Raw genomic sequence first — 7,608 nt, forward strand, 5'->3', positions numbered from 1 at the left:
AAGCATAACTGAAGACGAATGGCACAATTAATACTTGGATAGCAAAATTGCTTGTGATTTATATTAAAAACATGGAGCAAATTGTGGTCTTTTGGAAGGGTTAGAACAGATGAAATGTATTTCACTTCATGTGTGTGTGTAGGAGGCGCTCCGATTTCCTCCCACGTCCCAAAAACATGGAGGGTAGGTTAACTGAAGACTCCAAATTGCCTGTAGGTGTGATTGTGTGTGAAAATTGTTTGTTTAAATGTGCCCCTCAGCAGGAAATAGCTGGGATAGGCTCCAGTACACCCGCAACCCTTGTGAGGATAAGCAAAACTGAAGACGAATGGCTCAATGAATACTTGGACAGCAAAAATGCTTGTGATTTATATTAAAAACATGGAGTAAATTGTGGTCTTTTGGAAGGGTTAGAACAGATAAATGGTATTTCACTTCATGTGTGTGTGTAGGAGGCTCTCCGATTTCCTCCCACGTCCAAAACATGCATTTATTGGAGACTCTAAATTGCTCCTAGGTGTGGTGGTGAGTGTGACTCTTCTCTGTCTCCATGTGCCCTGCGATTGGCTGGTAACCAGTTTAGGTGTACCCTGTCCCCTAGCCCGTTGACAACTGGGATAGGCTCAAGCACTCCTGCGACCCTCTTGAGGATAAGTAGCTAAGAACATGGATTACCGTATTTTAACAACAAAAGTACATTACCCCCATGACTCAAAAACGATTTGTGCCCCTTTATCCATCCCATCTCTCCCTGACTGGGCTTTGAGAGCTGCACAGAGCTATAAGCTGACTTCTAGTGATGTGTAAGTCTTTAAACCAGCATTAACTCTTTTGTTTTGGCTCAACATTTAAATAACCTCCATCAGATAACAGATTGGCCCAAAACGTGTTCTGATCTTGCCTGGCCAGGCACCTCTAAACATTGATTGCGTTGGAATGAATGGAAACTGAAATGAAAATAAAAGCATCGAACGAGTGACAACTTTAACATGCAGGTATGAAGGACGCACGGCTATCTGCCGTTCAAATGACCTCTGCTGGCGTGTCAAGGTCACGCGCGTGATTCACCAAAGCACGGCAAAAGGTGCCTTCTCCATTTTCCCCGGCGAGGAGGTGACGATGAAGCGATGTCAAAAGACGTTTCGCGACGCGCGCCAGGTGTGGGGAAAAAAAGGGAAGTGTGCCGTGGAGCGCGTTGGGGGGGCGGGGGTGCACCACACGACGACGACAAACACGTTTGTCCACATGAAAAGGGTGGGGCACGTACCTCGGGTGGGTTTTTAAAGGCTCTTCGTGTGCAGCATCTCGGCCACGCTCACGGGTGGGCGCGCGACACGCGAAAAGTGCGCGTGGATCATCTATAGATGGAGAACATCGAAGAGGAGGAGCCGCGCACCGCAAACCTCCAGACAGGATGGACCACGAAGGGGTGGGGGGGTGGGGGGGAATATTACTATGGCAAGTCACGACCATGTGTGACGCAGGTTTGACTCATGAGCCAGTGTACTCGCGTCAGCAGGCGAGGTGAACAACAAACATGCAGCAGACTCCAGAAAAAAAAAAAAATATGGTTGCAGGTAAACATGGACCAACAAGATTCCACCTTGTCATGTAATTACTGCATTCATTATTGTATATATTGCTCTTTTTTATATAGCTACATTGGAACAAATGTAAGAGGCTACTGTAAAATAGTTAATTTCACTACATTTTGCTATTTATGGGTATGATATCAGTGTGAGTAAAGTGAGCATTTTTGTTATTTTTTTTCCATAAACTACTGACAACATTTTACTCCATCCCATTGAGATCATCCATCCATCCATTATTTTAACTGCTTATCCTCACAATTGTCACGGGGAGTGCTGGAACCTACCCCAGCTGTCAACGAGCAGGAGGTGGCGGACACCCTGAACTGGTTGCCAGCCAATCGCAGGGTACATCGTGACAAACAGTCACTCTCACAATCACACCTAGGGGCAATTTACAGTGTCCAATTAATGTTGCATGATTTGGGGATGTGGAGTGCCCGGAGAAAACCCATGCAGGCATGGGAAGAACAGGCAAACTCCATTCAGGTGATTGAACCCAGGACCCCAGAACTGTAAGGCCAACACTTTACCTGCCGCCCCATTGAGACTGTTTATTTGCAAAAAAATAATGAAAAGGACTCTAGATAGATAGATACAGTACTTACGTCATGGATGCAGTCTCCCTTTATGGAGTTTGCAGTTTTTGTGATTGAGTTGGTTTTCTCCATGTTCTGTGTTTTCCACCCGTACCCCCCAAAAATGTCTCTTGTGCTCAAAATTGCGAAAGTGCACGTGAATGGTATGTTAGTTTGCCTCTAACCCAAAATCACCTAAGCCACAACCGAGAATGGGTGGATGATTTCTGGTTCTGATTTATTATTATTATCCATCTGTTGACCAAGCTGCTTATCCTGATGAGGCGCCGCACGAGTGCTGGACCTTATCTCAGCTTTCTTCGGGCAGGAGGAGGTGCACATCTTGAAGTGGTTGCCAGCCAATCACAGGACACATTGAGACAGACAACAGTCACACTCATAATCACACCTAAGGGCAATTTAGGGACTCCAATCAATCCATTTTTTGGGGATGTGGGAGGAAACTGGAGTGCCTGGAGAAAACCCACCCAGGCAGGGGAAAAACATGCAAACTCCACACAGGTGGGGCCTGGATTTGAACCCCAGTGCTTTGAACTGTGAGGCCAATGCTCTAACCAGCTGTTCCACTGTTCCATCTTATTATTATTTTTAATCTGAGAGTCCTCAAGTTGATGCCATCCACCAGGCACATTAGCCAGAGTACATTGAATTCTCTCCTATACACCCTTTGCTATTCACAGATTTTGCTATTTGCATTTGTTGAGTAGAACCCATCCTCTTCTTCTTCTTATTATTATTATTCTTTTGGCTTGTCCCGTTAGGGGTCGCCACAGTGTGTCATCTTTTTCCATCTAAGCCTATCTCGTGCATCCTCCTCTCTCTAACACAGGTAGAACCCATCCTCTCCTTCTTCTTATTATTATTCTTTTGGCTTGTCCCGTTAGGGGTCACCACTGTGTCATCTTTTTCCATCTAAGCCTATCTCGTGCATCCACCTCTCTCTAACACAGGGAGAACCCATCCTGTATTTCCTGGAAATCTCAACATTTTTTGTACTCTTTCTGAAATAATTAATTTTGTCTTGCAACTAATTTTTATGGCAAATCTTCAAAATTATCATCAAACTTATATACCACTTGGAGGAAAAAAAGCTTGGCAAACTCCATGCAGTTCACAAGAACACAAATCCTTGAATTAACCCAAAATTATAGACTAATTCCTGTTCATGCAGGACTCCGAAGCAGTGACTGTCATGATCCTGCCGCTTCAGCACGAGCTGTGCAGCTGCGCTGATTGGGAGGCACACACCTGTGCCTCATGCGGCCTGATCATCCCCCGTATATATAGGACCCGGTGACGACTGGTCCTCCGGCAGTTCGTTGAGCTTTATGTCCCGTTCCAGCACTCTCGTATTCCTGACTGAACCTGTGTGTACCGACCTTCGTCCGTTCTCCGACCAACCCTGTAAGCCTGACTCCTTGACACTTCTGCCTGCGTTGATTGTTTCCCCGTGTACCGACTACTGCCTGCCCACTCATCTGCTCTCTTCGCCCGACGCCCCAACAACCGCTGCTGCACCGGACTGCCTGCTCGATCCCTGACCTCGGCATATAATAAACGTGTCTCTTCTTGAACTACCTTGCGTCTTTCGAGTTCCTGCATTTGGGTCCTACCTCTCATTCAGATGGGACGTGACAGTGACATGTTGTCGAGGGGGATTTTATTCCAGGCAGAGGTCATGCACAGTTAAGCAGTCCAAAAAGGCAAAGGCTAAAAAAATGCCTGGCAAAAGGCAAGGTCCCAATACATGAAAACGAGGTCAGATAACTAGCAGGAAAAACAAGACTTGGCTGTGGTGGCTCAGGAACATTGACTTTGACAACGAGGCAAACAGACAAAAAGAAGCTCGTATACTCACGCAGTCTCATACACAAAGAACTGGCACGACATGACATACAAGGCTTAATTAAATACATAACATAATTAGAGCCAATGAGGCACAGGTGAGGAGTGGCTGCCGGAGGTCATTTAAAGGTAAATTCTGGTGGTTTGGATTAACAATGTATCCAGTAAGTCAAGTCATATCTACTGTACTTTGACAATGTGATGTTAACCCTCTCCCATTTAATTGTTTTTTGAGAAGATTTTTACCAGCAACTACAAATTTTCATGGTCGCCACCATTTTGGTGAATCACATGTCCTACGTGCGTGGGTGTGACGTAATAAGGCTCGCTTACGTTGGGAAACAATTATGGCCAGCGCTGATTTCTCTGATTTATCCTCATCTGATGAAAAAACAGAAGTATTTGTTGATCGGGAAGATGGCTGAACCTGTGGCTGAAAACAATGTAGAATTTTCGGATGGTACTTCAGACGGGAATGACACAGAATCTGACGACTCGTCCGACGCGCAGGGACATTAAGCGCATAAACAAAGCTTCGGTTACGTTTCTACACAATCATGGACAGCGCTGATTTCTCGGATTTATCCTCATCTGATGAAGACCGCGAGTCGGCTGACGCGCGGGACACACCATTCATCCATCCTATCGATTTTGGAGTGTGTTTAGGCCAGCCAGGCGGAGGACTGCACTGAGGACAGCACCCGTGGCCATGAAGGATGGTAGAACGCATCAGTGAAAGGGAGGCCTATTGTGGAAAAGGTTGTTTTAACCAACAGGGTGGCCGGGGTCCAAGTCATAATGAAATGATCTTTGGCTTGGCGCAAGTTAAAACTGCCTCCACAACAGCGGCACAGTAGTTCAGCTGGTAAAGTGTTGGCTTTATAGTTCTGAAGACCTGGGCTTGATTTTTGTGGAGTTTTTTTTTTTGTTGTTTTTGTGGAGTTTTGTGTGTCTGGAGAACTGTGGAGTTTGCATGTTCTCCCCGTGCCTGAGTAGGTTTTCCCCGGGCACTCCGGTTTCCGATCCTTAAATGATTCTTTTTCTTATAGGGCAGAACGTGCCACCGAACATTTTGCGGATTATTTCCATCCGAATTATGGCAAAATTTAGCGATATAGTAAGCCATTTTACTGTGCTCGATCGTGGTGCTAACGCATGTGAAGACGCTACAAATCGGCGAGGATTTCTTTGCTTGCACGCCTATTACGACACATCCGCGCATGTAGGTCATGTGACTCGCCAAAATGGCAGCGCCTGTGAAAATTCGTAGTTGCCGATAAAACATTTTTCAAAACACGATTAAATGGGAGATGATTAACATCACATTGTTAAAATAGGGTACATATGACATGACCTATTGGATACATTGTTAATCCAAACCACCGGAATTTCCCTTTATGTCATTTTTACCAGGGTACACGGAGACGGTCTCTTTTCAGGCATGTTGGGGCCCCTAAAAACCATTCAGCCATTGGAAGAAGAATAAACACCATGATTGAAGATTTCCATCTGTCAGCATCATGTCACCTTTATTAACCGAGCTGGCAATATTTTAAGTCGCATTTTAACATTATTCATTGTTTTATATGTACAGTATAAGCACAGGTTAACCAATGTAATATTCAGCGGTGAAAAATTATGAACAGATGTCATTACATTGAAGAGTTACAGCAGTAAAACTAACAGCAACAAAATATTTTGTTTTGATGGATTTCAGACTTCACATCAGATTCCATTAAAAAAACGATGAGGACATTGTGTTACATATTCACGACACACATACACACACGCGATCACGGAGTGAATAGCCATCATATGATCTGTGGTTGCTATGGGAACTGATCCCTGGAGTCAGCCCTTTGTAAGTGAGTCACATGAGTGGATTGAAGTAGACAGGAAACAGACTGTGGATACTTGTTTTAGGATGACGCAGTACATGTGTGTGCATGTGCTGTGTTTTGTCCACTGACACGAGGCTGTATCATATGAGGGGGCGTTAGAGACGTTATTGAGGATTAGCTCTCAGACTTGCTACTCAAATGCTTTCACAATAAATGACTTTTCAACTAACTGTATAACAGAGTTTGAATTGTGTTCATAAAAGTGATTTGCTGTTAATGAGAAGGTTACAGTTGTGTTTATGAGAGCATTCGAGTAGTATTTATGAGACCAAGATTTTTCCTCATGTGGATGAGCGTTTGACCAGTGTTCATAGGAGGGTTTGAGTAGTGCTTAGGAGAGCGTTTGAGTAGTGTGTAGGAGAGATTTTCATTAGTTTAAAAACTGCATTTTGTGTTTCCTTGGGTCATCTCTGAGGGATATTAAAATTGATTTGATGATTTGAAACCCGTTTGTGTGATATGCAAAAAAAAAAAAAAAAAAAAGAAATTTGGAAAGGGGGTAATACTTTTTCACAGCACTGTAACTGAACTGGGCAGCACGGTGGATCAGCTGGTAAAGCGCGGGCCTCACAGTTCTGAGGTCCTGGGTTCAATTCCAGACCCGCCTGCGTGGACTTTGCATGTTCTCCCCCGTGCCTGTGTGGGTTTTCACTCCGGTTTTCTCCCACATCCCCAAAACATGCAACATTAATTGGACACTCTAAATTTCCCGTAGGTGTGATTGTGAGTGCGGCTGTTTGTCTCTGTGTGCCGTGCGATTTGCTGGCAACCAGGTATGGTGTACCCCGCCTCCTGCCCGTTGACAGCTGGGAGCACATCCCGTGACCCTCGTGAGGATGAGCGGTGAAGAAAATGGAGATTGAAATTAAGAATTTGTTCAGTGTACTGAGAAACTAATAGCTATTCGTTCATTGAACCGCTCATGATCTGTTCGACCCGAGTGATTTATTCATGGAATGTCTTAGTTTGTGATGCGCAATGGAGCGATGTACAGTGTGTCACGTCCCATCGGAACCAGAGTAGGACCCAAATGCAGGAACTCGGAAGACGCAAGGTAGTTCAAGAAGAGACACGTTTGTTGTATGCAGAGGTCGGGGATCGAGCAGGCAGTCCGGTGCAGCAGCGGTAGTTGTGACGTCGGGCGAAGAGAACAGATGAGCGGACAGGCAGGAGTCGGTACACGGGGAAACAATCAACGCAGGCAGAAGTATCAAGGAGTCAGGCTTGCAAGGTTGGTCGGAGAACGGACAAAGGTCGGTACACACAGGATCAATCAGGAGTACGAGAGTGCTGGAACAGGACATAAAGCTCAACGAACTGGCGGAGGACCAGTCGTCACCGGGTCCTATATATACGGGGGATGATCAGGCCGCATGAGGCACAGGTGTGTGCCTCCCAATCAGCGCAGCTGCACAGCTCGTGCTGAAGCGGCAGGATCATGACACAGTGTCTTGTGAAAGTATTTGGCCCCCTTGAACCTTTCAACCTTTTGCCACATTTCAGGCTTCAAACACAAAGATATAACATTTTCATTTTTTATCAAGAATCAACAAGTAGCCTCATGGTTTGGTATGGGCCTGCTTTTCTTCAGCAGGGAGGGTCCGGATATCCCGTTCTCCGCTGATGAAATAGATTTTAATTTTAATTTTATATCGGCGGCATTCAGTACACGTA

General features: G+C 45.2%; 1 protein-coding gene across 1 annotated transcript in view; it reads right to left on the reverse strand.

Annotated features, from left to right (window-relative positions):
• Positions 1-4,044, reverse strand: part of LOC133511469 (sodium-dependent neutral amino acid transporter SLC6A17-like) — a 40,379-nt gene extending 36,335 nt beyond the window's left edge. Inside the window, exon 1 of the mRNA XM_061840414.1 lies at positions 3,802-4,044. The gene's annotated coding sequence lies outside the window, so the exon portion shown is untranslated. The remainder of the gene's footprint in view (positions 1-3,801) is intronic.
• Positions 4,045-7,608: the final 3,564 nt, after the last annotated feature.

The sequence above is a fragment of the Syngnathoides biaculeatus genome, chromosome 2, assembly GCF_019802595.1.
Source record: "Syngnathoides biaculeatus isolate LvHL_M chromosome 2, ASM1980259v1, whole genome shotgun sequence".
NCBI classification, from domain to species: Eukaryota; Metazoa; Chordata; class Actinopteri; order Syngnathiformes; family Syngnathidae; genus Syngnathoides; species Syngnathoides biaculeatus.